Source organism: Oryctolagus cuniculus, chromosome 18 (assembly GCF_051225735.1).
Source record: "Oryctolagus cuniculus isolate XC-2025 breed Fujian yellow rabbit chromosome 18, ASM5122573v1, whole genome shotgun sequence".
NCBI classification, from domain to species: domain Eukaryota; kingdom Metazoa; phylum Chordata; class Mammalia; order Lagomorpha; family Leporidae; genus Oryctolagus; species Oryctolagus cuniculus.
Genome location: NC_142884.1, coordinates 35418947 through 35433706, shown reverse-complemented (window position 1 = coordinate 35433706; position 14760 = coordinate 35418947).

Here is a 14760-nt window from a genome sequence, read left to right as displayed (position 1 = left end):
CACTTTACGGGAGTTCTGTAGCATGGGAGTAGTCTTACGCACTATGCGGGTTTTCAGTAGTCTGAGTAAAAGAGAAGCAGCTTACAGGATTTCTGTACATTGGAAGTAGTGAGAGGCAGTTTACAGGAGTTCTGCATCCTGAGTGTAGGAAACACTTTACGGGAGTTCTGTAGTATGGGAGTAGTCTTACGCACTATGCGGGTTTTCAGTTGTCTGAGTAAAAGAGAAGCAGCTTACAGGATTTCTGTACATTGGAAGTAGTGAGAGGCAGTTTACAGGAGTTCTGCATCCTGAGTGTAGGAAACACTTTACGGGAGTTCTGTAGCATTGAGTAGTCTTACGCACTATGCGGGTTTTCAGTAGTTTGAGTAAAAGAGAAGCAGCTTACAGGATTTCTGTACATTGGAAGTAGTGAGAGGCAGTTTACAGGAGTTCTGCATCCTGAGTGTAGGAAACACTTTATGGGAGTTCTGTAGTATGGGAGTAGTCTTACGCACTATGCGGGTTTTCAGCAGTCTTAGTAAAAGAGAAGCAGCTTACAGGATTTCTGTACATTGGAAGTAGTGAGAGGCAGTTTACAGGAGTTCTTCATCCTGAGTGTAGGAAACCTTTTACGGGAGTTCTGTAGCATGGGAGTAGTCTTACGCACTATGCGGGTTTTCAGTAGTCTGCGTAAAAGAGAAGCAGCTTACAGGATTTCTGTACATTGGAAGTAGTGAGAGGCAGTTTAAAGGAGTTTTGCATCCTGAGTGTATAAAACACTTTATGGGACTTCTGTAGCATGGGAGTAGTCTTACGCACTATGCGGGTTTTCAGCAGTCTGAGTAAAAGAGAAGCAGCTTACAGGATTTCTGTACATTGGAAGTAGTGAGAGGCAGTTTACAGGAGTTCTGAATCCTGAGTGTAGGAAACACTTTACGGGAGTTCTGTAGCATGGGAGTAGTCTTACGCACTATGCGGGTTTTCAGTTGTCTGAGTAAAAGAGAAGCAGCTTACAGGATTTCTGTACATTGGAAGTAGTGAGAGACAGTTTACAGGAGTTCTGCATCCTGAGTGTAGGAAACACTTTACGGGAGTTCTGTAGTATGGGAGTAGTCTTACGCACTATGCGGGTTTTCAGTTGTCTGAGTAAAAGAGAAGCAGCTTACAGGATTTCTGTACATTGGAAGCAGTGAGAGGCAGTTTACAGGAGTTCTGCATCCTGAGTGTAGGAAACACTTTACGGGAGTTCTGTAGCCTGGGATTAGTCTTACGCACTATGCGGGTTTTCAGTAGTCTGAGTAAAAGAGAAGCAGCTTACAGGATTTCTGTACATTGGAAGTAGTGAGAGGCAGTTTACAGGAGTTCTGCATCCTGAGTGTAGGAAATACTACATGGGAGTTTTGCAGCATGGGAGTAGTCTGACGCACTATGCGGGTTTTCAGCAGTCTGAGTAAAAGAGAAGCAGCTTACAGGATTTGTGTACATTGGAAGTAGTGAGAGGCAGTTTACAGGAGTTCTGCATCCTGAGTGTAGGAAACACTTTACGGGAGTTCTGTAGTATGGGAGTAGTCTTACGCACTATGCGGGTTTTCAGTTGTCTGAGTAAAAGAGAAGCAGCTTACAGGTTTTCTGTACATTGGCAGTAGTGAGAGGCAGTTTACAGGAGTTCTGCATCCTGAGTGTAGGAAACACTCTACGGGAGTTCTGTAGCATGGGAGATGTCTTACGCACTATGCGGGTTTTCAGTAGTCTGAGTAAAAGAGAAGCAGCTTACAGGATTAGTGTGCATTGTGAGTAGTGAGAGGCAGTTTACAGGAGTTCTGCATCCTGAGTGTAGGAAACACTAGATGGGAGTTCTGCAGCATGGGAGTAGTCTTACGCACTATGCGGGTTTTCAGCAGTCTGAGTAAAAGAGAAGCAGCTTACAGGATTTCTGTACATTGGAAGTAGTGAGAGGCAGTTTACAGGAGTTCTGCATCCTGAGTGTAAGAAACACTACACAGGAGTTCTGTAGCATGGGATTAGTCTTACGCACTATGCGGGTTTTTAGTAGTCTGAGTAAAAGAGAAGCAGCTTACAGGATTTGTGTACATTGTGAATAGGGAGAGGCAGTTTACAGGAGTTCTGCATCCTGAGTGTAGGAAACACTTTACGGGAGTTCTGTAGCATGGGAATAGTCTTACGCACTATGCGGGTTTTTAGTAGTTTGAGTAAAAGAGAAGCAGCTTACAGGATTTGTGTACATTGTGAGTAGGGAGAGGCAGTTTACAGGAGTTCTGCATCCTGAGTGTAGGAAACACTTTACGGGAGTTCTGTAGCATGGGAGCTAATGCACTATGCGCGTTTTCAGTTGTCTGAGTAAAAGAGAAGCAGCTTACAGGATTTGTGTACATTGTGAGTAGGGAGAGGCAGTTTACAGGAGTTCTGCATCCTGAGTGTAGGAAACACTTTACGGGAGTTCTGTAGTATGGGAGTAGTCTTACGCACTATGCGGGTTTTCAGTTGTCTGAGTAAAAGAGAAGCAGCTTACAGGATTTCTGTACATTGGAAGTAGTGAGAGGCAGTTTACAGGAGTTCTGCATCCTGAGTGAAGGAAACACTTTATGGGAGTTCTGTAGCATGGGAGTATTCTTACGCACTATGCGGGTTTTCAGTAGTCTGCGTCAAAGAGAAGCAGCTACAGGATTTCTGTACATTGCAAGTAGTGAGAGGCAGTTTACAGGAGTTCTGCATCCTGAGTGTAGGAATCACTTAAGAGGAGTTCTATAGCATGGGAGTAGTCTTACGCACTATGCGGGTTTTCAGTAGTCTGAGTAAAAGAGAAGCAGCTTACAGGATTTGTGTACATTGGAAGTAGTGAGAGGCAGTTTACAGGAGTTCTGCATCCTGAGTGTAGGAAACACTACATGGGAGTTCTGTAGCATGGGAGTAGTCTTACGCACTATGCGAGTTTTCAGCAGTCTTAGTGAAAGAGAAGCAGCTTACAGGATTTCTGTACATTGGAAGTAGTGAGAGGCAGTTTACAGGAGTTCTGCATCCTGAGTGTAAGAAACACTACACAGGAGTTCTGTAGCATGGGATTAGTCTTACGCACTATGCGGGTTTTTAGTAGTCTGAGTCAAAGAGAAGCAGCTTACAGGATTTGTGTACATTGTGAGTAGGGAGAGGCAGTTTACAGGAGTTCTGCATCCTGAGTGCAGGAAACACTTTACGGGAGTTCTGTAGTATGGGAGTAGTCTTACGCACTATGCGGGTTTTCAGTTGTCGGAGTAAAAGAGAAGCAGCTTACAGGATTTCTGTACATTGGAAGTAGTGAGAGGCAGTTTACAGGAGTTCTGCATCCTGAGTGTTGGAAACACTCTACGGGAGTTCTGTAGCATGGGAGTAGTCTTACGCACTATGCGGGTTTTCAGTTGTCTGAGTAAAAGAGAAGCAGCTTACAGGATTTCTGTACATTGGAAGTAGTGAGAGGCAGTTTACAGGAGTTCTGCATCCTGAGTGTAGGAAACACTTTACGGGAGTTCTGTAGCATGGGAGTAGTCTTACGCATTATGCGGGTTTTCAGTAGTCTGAGTAAAAGAGAAGCAGCTTACAGGATTTCTCTACATTGGAAGTAGTGAGAGGCAGTTTACAGGAGTTTTGCATCCTGAGTGTAGGAAACACTTTACGGGAGTTCTGTAGCATGGGAGTAGTCTTACGCACTATGCGGGTTTTCAGCAGTCTGAGTAAAAGAGAAGCAGCTTACAGGATTTCTGTACATTGCAAGTAGTGAGAGGCAGTTTACAGGAGTTCTGCATCCTGAGTGTAGGAAACACTTTACGGGAGTTCTGTAGCATGGGAGTAGTCTTACGCACTATGCGGGTTTTCAGTAGTCTGAGTAAAAGAGAAGCAGCTTACAGGATTTCTGTACATTGGAAGTAGTGAGAGGCAGTTTACAGGAGTTCAGCATCCTGAGTGTAGGATACACTAGATGGGAGTTCTGTAGCATGGGAGTAGTCTTACGCACTATGGGGGTTTTCAGTTGTCTGAGTAAAAGAGAAGTAGCTTACAGGATTTCTGTACATTGGAAGTAGTGAGAGGCAGTTTACAGGAGTTCTGCATCCTGAGTGTAGGAAACACTTTACGGGAGTTCTGTAGCATGGGAGTAGTCTTACGCACTATGTGGGTTTTCAGTAGTTTGAGTAAAAGAGAAGCAGCTTACAGGATTTCTGTACATTGGAAGTAGTGAGAGGCAGTTTACAGGAGTTCTGCATCCTGAGTGTAGGAAACACTTTATGGGAGTTCTGTAGTATGGGAGTAGTCTTACGCACTATGCGGGTTTTCAGCAGTCTTAGTAAAAGAGAAGCAGCTTACAGGATTTCTGTACATTGGAAGTAGTGAGAGGCAGTTTACAGGAGTTCTGCATCCTGAGTGTAGGAAACCTTTTACGGGAGTTCTGTAGCATGGGAGTAGTCTTACGCACTATGCGGGTTTTCAGTAGTCTGCGTAAAAGAGAAGCAGCTTACAGGATTTCTGTACATTGGAAGTAGTGAGAGGCAGTTTACAGGAGTTTTGCATCCTGAGTGTAGAAAACACTTTATGGGACTTCTGTAGCATGGGAGTAGTCTTACGCACTATGCGGGTTTTCAGCAGTCTGAGTAAAAGAGAAGCAGCTTACAGGATTTCTGTACATTGGAAGTAGTGAGAGGCAGTTTACAGGAGTTCTGAATCCTGAGTGTAGGAAACACTTTACGGGAGTTCTGTAGCATGGGAGTAGTCTTACGCACTATGCGGGTTTTCAGTTGTCTGAGTAAAAGAGAAGCAGCTTACAGGATTTCTGTACATTGGAAGTAGTGAGAGGCAGTTTACAGGAGTTCTGCATCCTGAGTGTAGGAAACATTTTACGGGAGTTCTGTAGCATGGGAGTAGTCTTACGCACTATGCGGGTTTTCAGTTGTCTGAGTAAAAGAGAAGCAGCTTACAGGATTTCTGTACATTGGAAGCAGTGAGAGGCAGTTTACAGGAGTTCTGCATCCTGAGTGTAGGAAACACTTTACGGAGTTCTGTAGCCTGGGATTAGTCTTACCCACTATGCGGGTTTTCAGTAGTCTGAGTAAAAGAGAAGCAGCTTACAGGATTTCTGTACATTGGAAGTAGTGAGAGGCAGTTTACAGGAGTTCTGCATCCTGAGTGTAGGAAACACTTTACGGGAGTTCTGTTGTATGGGAGTAGTCTTACGCACTATGCGGGTTTTCAGCAGTCTTAGTAAAAGAGAAGCAGCTTATAGGATTTCTGTACATTGGAAGTAGTGAGAGGCAGTTTACAGGAGTTCTGCATCCTGAGTGTTGGAAACACTTTACGGGAGTTCTGTAGCATGGGAGTAGTCTTACGCACTATGCGGGTTTTCAGTAGTCTGAGTAAAAGAGAAGCAGCTTACAGGATTTCTGTACATTGGAAGTAGTGAGAGGCAGTTTACAGGAGTTCTGCATCCTGAGTGTAGGAAACACTTTACGGGAGTTCTGTAGTATGGGAGTAGTCTTACGCACTATGGGGGTTTTCAGTTGTCTGAGTAAAAGAGAAGCAGCTTACAGGATTTGTGTACATTGGAAGTAGTGAGAGGCAGTTTACAGGAGTTCTGCATCCTGAGTGTAGGAAACACTTTACGGGAGTTCTGTAGCATGGGAGTAGTCTTACGCACTATGCGGGTTTTCAGTAGTTTGAGTAAAAGAGAAGCAGCTTACAGGATTTCTGTACATTGGAAGTAGTGAGAGGCAGTTTACAGGAGTTCTGCATCCTGAGTGTAGGAAACACTTTACGGGAGTTCTGTAGTATGGGAGTAGTCTTACGCACTATGCGGGTTTTAAGCAGTCTTAGTAAAAGAGAAGCAGCTTACAGGATTTCTGTACATTGGAAGTAGTGAGAGGCAGTTTACAGGAGTTCTGCATCCTGAGTGTAGGAAACCTTTTACGGGAGTTCTGTAGCATGGGAGTAGTCTTACGCACTATGCGGGTTTTCAGTAGTCTGCGTAAAAGAGAAGCAGCTTACAGGATTTCTGTACATTGGAAGTAGTGAGAGGCAGTTTACAGGAGTTCTCCATCCTGAGTGTAGGAAACACTTTACGGGAGTTCTGTAGCATGGGAGTAGTCTTACGCACTATGCGGGTTTTCAGCAGTCTGAGTAAAAGAGAAGCAGCTTACAGGATTTCTATACATTGGAAGTAGTGAGAGGCAGTTTACAGGAGTTCTGAATCCTGAATGTAGGAAACACTTTACGGGAGTTCTGTAGCATGGGAGTAGTCTTACGCACTATGTGGGTTTTCAGTTGTCTGAGTAAAAGAGAAGCAGCTTACAGGATTTCTATACATTGGAAGTAGTGAGAGGCAGTTTACAGGAGTTCTGCATCCTGAGTGTAGGAAACACTTTACGGGAGTTCTGTAGTATGGGAGTAATCTTACGCACTATGCGGGTTTTCAGTTGTCTGAGTAAAAGAGAAGCAGCTTACAGGATTTCTGTACATTGGAAGCAGTGAGAGGCAGTTTACAGGAGTTCTGCATCCTGAGTGTAGGAAACACTTTACGGGAATTCTGTAGTATGGGAGTAGTCTTACGCACTATGCGGGTTTTAAGCAGTCTTAGTAAAAGAGAAGCAGCTTACAGGATTTCTGTACATTGGAAGTAGTGAGAGGCAGTTTACAGGAGTTCTGCATCCTGAGTGTATGAAACCTTTTACGGGAGTTCTGTAGTATGGGAGTAGTCTTACGCACTATGCGGGTTTTCAGTAGTCTGCGTAAAAGAGAAGCAGCTTACAGGATTTCTGTACATTGGAAGTAGTGAGAGGCAGTTTACAGGAGTTTTGCATCCTGAGTTTATAAAACACTTTATGGGACTTCTGTAGCATGGGAGTAGTCTTACGCACTATGCGGGTTTTCAGCAGTCTGAGTAAAAGAGAAGCAGCTTACAGGATTTCTGTACATTGGAAGTAGTGAGAGGCAGTTTACAGGAGTTCTCCATCCTGAGTGTAGGAAACACTTTACGGGAGTTCTGTAGCATGGGAGTAGTCTTACGCACTATGTGGGTTTTCAGTTGTCTGAGTAAAAGAGAAGCAGCTTACAGGATTTCTGTACATTGGAAGTAGTGAGAGGCAGTTTACAGGAGTTCTGCATCCTGAGTGTAGGAAATACTACATGGGAGTTTTGCAGCATGGGAGTAGTCTGACGCACTATGCGGGTTTTCAGCAGTCTGAGTAAAAGAGAAGCAGCTTACAGGATTTGTGTACATTGGAAGTAGTGAGAGGCAGTTTACAGGAGTTCTGCATCCTGAGTGTAGGAAACACTTTACGGGAGTTCTGTAGTATGGGAGTAGTCTTACGCACTATGCGGGTTTTCAGTTGTCTGAGTAAAAGAGAAGCAGCTTACAGGTTTTCTGTACATTGGCAGTAGTGAGAGGCAGTTTACAGGAGTTCTGCATCCTGAGTGTAGGAAACACTCTACGGGAGTTCTGTAGCATGGGAGTAGTCTTACGCACTATGCGGGTTTTCAGTAGTCTGAGTAAAAGAGAAGCAGCTTACAGGATTTCTCTACATTGGAAGTAGTGAGAGGCAGTTTACAGGAGTTTTGCATCCTGAGTGTAGGAAACACTTTACGGGAGTTCTGTAGCATGGGAGTAGTCTTACGCACTATGCGGGTTTTCAGCAGTCTGAGTAAAAGAGAAGCAGCTTACAGGATTTCTGTACATTGGAAGTAGTGAGAGGCAGTTTACAGGAGTTCGGCATCCTGAGTGTAGGAAACACTTTACGGGAGTTCTGTAGCATGGGAGTAGTCTTACGCACTATGCGGGTTTTCAGTTGTCTGAGTAAAAGAGAAGCAGCTTACAGGATTTCTGTACATCGGAAGTAGTGAGAGGCAGTTTACAGGAGTTCTGCATCCTGAGTGTAGGAAACACTTTACGGGAGTTCTGTAGCATGGGAATAGTCTTACGCACTATGCGGGTTTTTAGTAGTCTGAGTTAAAGAGAAGCAGCTTACAGGATTTGTGTACATTGTGAGTAGGGAGAGGCAGTTTACAGGAGTTCTGCATCCTGAGTGCAGGAAACACTTTACGGGAGTTCTGTAGTATGGGAGTAGTCTTACGCACTATGCGGGTTTTCAGTTGTCTGAGTAAAAGAGAAGCAGCTTACAGGATTTCTGTACATTGGAAGTAGTGAGAGGCAGTTTACAGGAGTTCTGCATCCTGAGTGTAAGAAACACTTTATGGGAGTTCTGTAGCATGGGAGTAGTCTTACCCACTATGCGGGTTTTCAGTAGTCTGAGTAAAAGAGAAGCAGCTTACAGGATTTCTGTACATTGGAAGTATTGAGAGACAGTTTACAGGAGTTCTGCATCCTGAGTGTAGGAAACACTTTACGGGAGTTCTGTAGCATGGGAGTAGTCTTACGCACTATGCGGGTTTTCAGTAGTCTGAGTAAAAGAGAAGCAGCTTACAGGATTTCTGTACATTGGAAGTAGTGAGAGGCAGTTTACAGGAGTTCTGCATCCTGAGTGTAGGAAACACTTTACGGGAGTTCTGTAGCATGGGAGTAGTCTTACGCACTATGCGGGTTTTCAGTTGTCTGAGTAAAAGAGAAGCAGCTTACAGGATTTCTGTACATTGGAAGTAGTGAGAGGCAGTTTACAGGAGTTCTGCATCCTGAGTGTAGGAAACACTTTATGGGAGTTCTGTAGCATGGGAGTAGTCTTACGCACTATGCGGGTTTTCAGTTGTCTGAGTAAAAGAGAAGCAGCTTACAGGATTTCTGTACATTGGAAGTAGTGAGAGGCAGTTTACAGGAGTTCTGCATCCTGAGTCTAGGAAACACTTTATGGGAGTTCTGTTGCATGGGAGCTAATGCACTATGCGGGTTTTCAGCAGTCTGAGTAAAAGAGAAGCAGCTTACAGGATTTCTGTACATTGGAAGTAGTGAGAGGCAGTTTACAGGAGTTCTGCATCCTGAGTGTAAGAAACACTACACAGGAGTTCTGTAGCATGGGATTAGTCTTACGCACTATGCGGGTTTTTAGTAGTCTGAGTAAAAGAGAAGCAGCTTACAGGATTTCTGTACATTGTGAGTAGGGAGAGGCAGTTTACAGGAGTTCTGCATCCTGAGTGTAGGAAACACTTTACGGGAGTTCTGTAGCATGGGAATAGTCTTACGCACTATGCGGGTTTTTAGTAGTCTGAGTAAAAGAGAAGCAGATTACAGGATTTGTGTACATTGTGAGTAGGGAGAGGCAGTTTACAGGAGTTCTGCATCCTGAGTGTAGGAAACACTTTACGGGAGTTCTGTAGCATGGGAGCTAATGCACTATGCGCGTTTTCAGTTGTCTGAGTAAAAGAGAAGCAGCTTACAGGATTTGTGTACATTGTGAGTAGGGAGAGGCAGTTTACAGGAGTTCTGCATCCTGAGTGTAGGAAACACTTTACGGGAGTTCTGTAGTATGGGAGTAGTCTTACGCACTATGCGGGTTTTCAGTTGTCTGAGTAAAAGAGAAGCAGCTTACAGGATTTCTGTACATTGGAAATAGTGAGAGGCAGTTTACAGGAGTTCTGCATCCTGAGTGTAGGAAACACTTTATGGGAGTTCTGTAGCATGGGAGTAGTCTTACGCACTATGCGGGTTTTCAGTAGTCTGAGTAAAAGAGAAGCAGCTTACAGGATTTCTGTACATTGGAAGTAGTGAGAGGCAGTTTACAGGAGTTCTGCATCCTGAGTGTAGGAAACACTACATGGGAGTTCTGTAGCATGGGAGTAGTCTTACGCACTATGCGAGTTTTCAGCAGTCTTAGTGAAAGAGAAGCAGCTTACAGGATTTCTGTACATTGGAAGTAGTGAGAGGCAGTTTACAGGAGTTCTGCATCCTGAGTGTAAGAAACACTACACAGGAGTTCTGTAGCATGGGATTAGTCTTACGCACTATGCGGGTTTTTAGTAGTCTGAGTAAAAGAGAAGCAGCTTACAGGATTTGTGTACATTGTGAGTAGGGAGAGGCAGTTTACAGGAGTTCTGCATCCTGAGTGTAGGAAACACTTTACGGGAGTTCTGTAGCATGGGAATAGTCTTACGCACTATGCGGGTTTTTAGTAGTCTGAGTAAAAGAGAAGCAGCTTACAGGATTTGTGTACATTGTGAGTAGGGAGAGGCAGTTTACAGGAGTTCTGCATCCTGAGTGCAGGAAACACTTTACGGGAGTTCTGTAGTATGGGAGTAGTCTTACGCACTATGCGGGTTTTCAGTTGTCTGAGTAAAAGAGAAGCAGCTTACAGGATTTGTGTACATTGGAAGTAGTGAGAGGCAGTTTACAGGAGTTCTGCATCCTGAGTGTTGGAAACACTCTACGGGAGTTCTGTAGCATGGGAGTAGTCTTACGCACTATGCGGGTTTTCAGTTGTCTGAGTAAAAGAGAAGCAGCTTACAGGATTTCTGTACATTGGAAGTAGTGAGAGGCAGTTTACAGGAGTTCTGCATCCTGAGTGTAGGAAACACTTTACGGGAGTTCTGTAGCATGGGAGTAGTCTTACGCACTATGCGGGTTTTCAGTAGTCTGAGTAAAAGAGAAGCAGCTTACAGGATTTCTGTACATTGGAAGTAGTGAGAGGCAGTTTACAGGAGTTCAGCATCCTGAGTGTAGGATACACTAGATGGGAGTTCTGTAGCATGGGAGTAGTCTTACGCACTATGGGGGTTTTCAGTTGTCTGAGTAAAAGAGAAGCAGCTTACAGGATTTCTGTACATTGGAAGTAGTGAGAGGCAGTTTACAGGAGTTCTGCATCCTGAGTGTAGGAAACACTTTACGGGAGTTCTGTAGCATGGGAGTAGTCTTACGCACTATGTGGGTTTTCAGTAGTTTGAGTAAAAGAGAAGCAGCTTACAGGATTTCTGTACATTGGAAGTAGTGAGAGGCAGTTTACAGGAGTTCTGCATCCTGAGTGTAGGAAACACTTTATGGGAGTTCTGTAGTATGGGAGTAGTCTTACGCACTATGCGGGTTTTCAGCAGTCTTAGTAAAAGAGAAGCAGCTTACAGGATTTCTGTACATTGGAAGCAGTGAGAGGCAGTTTACAGGAGTTCTGCATCCTGAGTGTAGTAAACCTTTTACGGGAGTTCTGTAGCATGGGAGTAGTCTTACGCACTATGCGGGTTTTCAGTAGTCTGCGTAAAAGAGAAGCAGCTTACAGGATTTCTGTACATTGGAAGTAGTGAGAGGCAGTTTACAGGAGTTTTGCATCCTGAGTGTAGAAAACACTTTATGGGACTTCTGTAGCATGGGAGTAGTCTTACGCACTATGCGGGTTTTCAGCAGTCTGAGTAAAAGAGAAGCAGCTTACAGGATTTCTGTACATTGGAAGTAGTGAGAGGCAGTTTACAGGAGTTCTCCATCCTGAGTGTAGGAAACACTTTACGGGAGTTCTGTAGCATGGGAGTAGTCTTACGCACTATGCGGGTTTTCAGTTGTCTGAGTAAAAGAGAAGCAGCTTACAGGATTTCTGTACATTGGAAGTAGTGAGAGGCAGTTTACAGGAGTTCTGCATCCTGAGTGTAGGAAACACTTTACGGGAGTTCTGTAGCATGGGAGTAGTCTTACGCACTATGCGGGTTTTCAGTTGTCTGAGTAAAAGAGAAGCAGCTTACAGGATTTCTGTACATTGGAAGCAGTGAGAGGCAGTTTACAGGAGTTCTGCATCCTGAGTGTAGGAAACCTTTTACGGGAGTTCTGTAGCATGGGAGTAGTCTTACCCACTATGCGGGTTTTCAGTAGTCTGAGTAAAAGAGAAGCAGCTTACAGGATTTCTGTACATTGGAAGTAGTGAGAGGCAGTTTACAGGAGTTCTGCATCCTGAATGTAGGAAACACTTTACGGGAGTTCTGTTGTATGGGAGTAGTCTTACGCACTATGCGGGTTTTCAGCAGTCTTAGTAAAAGAGAAGCAGCTTACAGGATTTCTGTACATTGGAAGTAGTGAGAGGCAGTTTACAGGAGTTCTGCATCCTGAGTGTAGGAAACACTTTACGGGAGTTCTGTAGCATGGGAGTAGTCTTACGCACTATGCGGGTTTTCAGTAGTCTGAGTAAAAGAGAAGCAGCTTACAGGATTTCTGTACATTGGAAGTAGTGAGAGGCAGTTTACAGGAGTTCTGCATCCTGAGTGTAGGAAACACTTTACGGGAATTCTGTAGTATGGGAGTAGTCTTACGCACTATGGGGGTTTTCAGTTGTCTGAGTAAAAGAGAAGCAGCTTACAGGATTTCTGTACATTGGAAGTAGTGAGAGGCAGTTTACAGGAGTTCTGCATCCTGAGTGTAGGAAACACTTTACGGGAGTTCTGTAGCATGGGAGTAGTCTTACGCACTATGCGGGTTTTCAGTAGTGTGAGTAAAAGAGAAGCAGCTTACAGGATTTCTGTACATTGGAAGTAGTGAGAGGCAGTTTACAGGAGTTCTGCATCCTGAGTGTAGGAAACACTTTATGGGAGTTCTGTAGCATGGGAGTAGTCTTACGCACTATGCGGGTTTTCAGTTGTCTGAGTAAAAGAGAAGCAGCTTACAGGATTTCTGTACATTGGAAGTCGTGAGAGTCAGTTTACAGGAGTTCTGCATCCTGAGTGTAGGAAACACTTTACGGGAGTTCTGTAGCATGGGAGTAGTCTTAGGCACTATGCGGGTTTTCAGTAGTCTGAGTAAAAGAGAAGCAGCTTTCAGGATTTGTGTACATGGTGAGTAGGGAGAGGCAGTATACAGGAGTTCGGCATCCTGAGTGTAGGAAACACTTTAAGGGAGTTCTGTAGCATGGGAGCTGTCTAACGCACTATGCGGTTTTCAGTTGTCTGAGTAAAAGGGAAGCAGCTTACAGGATTTCTGTACATTGGAAGTAGTGAGAGGCAGTTTACAGGAGTTCTGCATCCTGAGTGTAGGAAACACTTTACGGGAGTTCTCTAGCTTAGGAGTAGTCTTACGCATTATGTGGGTTTTCAGTAGTCTGAGTAAAAGAGAAGCAGCTTACAGGATTTCTGTACATTGGAAGTAGTGAGAGGCAGTTTACAGGAGTTCTGAATCCTGAGTGTAGGAAACACTTTACGGGAGTTCTGTAGCATGGGAGTAGTCTTACACACTATGCGGGTTTTCAGTAGTCTGAGTAAAAGAGAAGCAGCTTACAGGATTTCTGTACATTGGAAGTAGTGAGAGGCAGTTTACAGGAGTTTTGCATCCTGAGTGTATAAAACACTTTATGGGACTTCTGTAGCATGGGAGTAGTCTTACGCACTACGCGGGTTTTCAGCAGTCTGAGTAAAAGAGAAGCAGCTTACAGGATTTCTGTACATTGGAAGTAGTGAGAGGCAGTTTACAGGAGTTCTGAATCCTGAGTGTAGGAAACACTTTACGGGAGTTCTGTAGCATGGGAGTAGTCTTACGCACTATGCGGGTTTTCAGTTGTCTGAGTAAAAGAGAAGCAGCTTACAGGATTTGTGTACATTGGAAGTAGTGAGAGGCAGTTTACAGGAGTTCTGCATCCTGAGTGTAGGAAACACTTTACGGGAGTTCTGTAGTATGGGAGTAGTCTTACGCACTATGCGGGTTTTCAGTTGTCTGAGTAAAAGAGAAGCAGCTTACAGGATTTCTGTACATTGGAAGCAGTGAGAGGCAGTTTACAGGAGTTCTGCATCCTGAGTGTAGGAAACACTTTACGGGAGTTCTGTAGCCTGGGATTAGTCTTACACACTATGCGGGTTTTTAGTAGTCTGAGTAAAAGAGAAGCAGCTTACAGGATTTCTGTACATTGGAAGTAGTGAGAGGCAGTTTACAGGAGTTCTGAATCCTGAGTGTAGGAAACACTTTACGGGAGTTCTGTAGCATGGGAGTAGTCTTACACACTATGCGGGTTTTCAGTAGTCTGAGTAAAAGAGAAGCAGCTTACAGGATTTCTGTACATTGGAAGTAGTGAGAGGCAGTTTACAGGAGTTTTGCATCCTGAGTGTATAAAACACTTTATGGGACTTCTGTAGCATGGGAGTAGTCTTACGCACTACGCGGGTTTTCAGCAGTCTGAGTAAAAGAGAAGCAGCTTACAGGATTTCTGTACATTGGAAGTAGTGAGAGGCAGTTTACAGGAGTTCTGAATCCTGAGTGTAGGAAACACTTTACGGGAGTTCTGTAGTATGGGAGTAGTCTTACGCACTATGCGGGTTTTCAGTTGTCTGAGTAAAAGAGAAGCAGCTTACAGGATTTCTGTACATTGGAAGCAGTGAGAGGCAGTTTACAGGAGTTCTGCATCCTGAGTGTAGGAAACACTTTACGGGAGTTCTGTAGTATGGGAGTAGTCTTACGCACTATGCGGGTTTTCAGTTGTCTGAGTAAAAGAGAAGCAGCTTACAGGATTTCTGTACATTGGAAGCAGTGAGAGGCAGTTTACAGGAGTTCTGCATCCTGAGTGTAGGAAACACTTTACGGGAGTTCTGTAGCCTGGGATTAGTCTTACACACTATGCGGGTTTTTAGTAGTCTGAGTAAAAGAGAAGCAGCTTACAGGATTTCTGTACATTGTGAGTAGGGAGAGGCAGTTTACAGGAGTTCTGCATCCTGAGTGTAGGAAACACTTTACGGGAGTTCTGTAGCCTGGGATTAGTCTTACACACTATGCGGGTTTTTAGTAGTCTGAGTAAAAGAGAAGCAGCTTACAGGATTTCTGTACATTGGAAGTAGTGAGAGGCAGTTTACAGGAGTTCTGCATCCTGAGTGTAGGAAACACTTTATGGGAGTTCTGTAGCATGGGAGTAG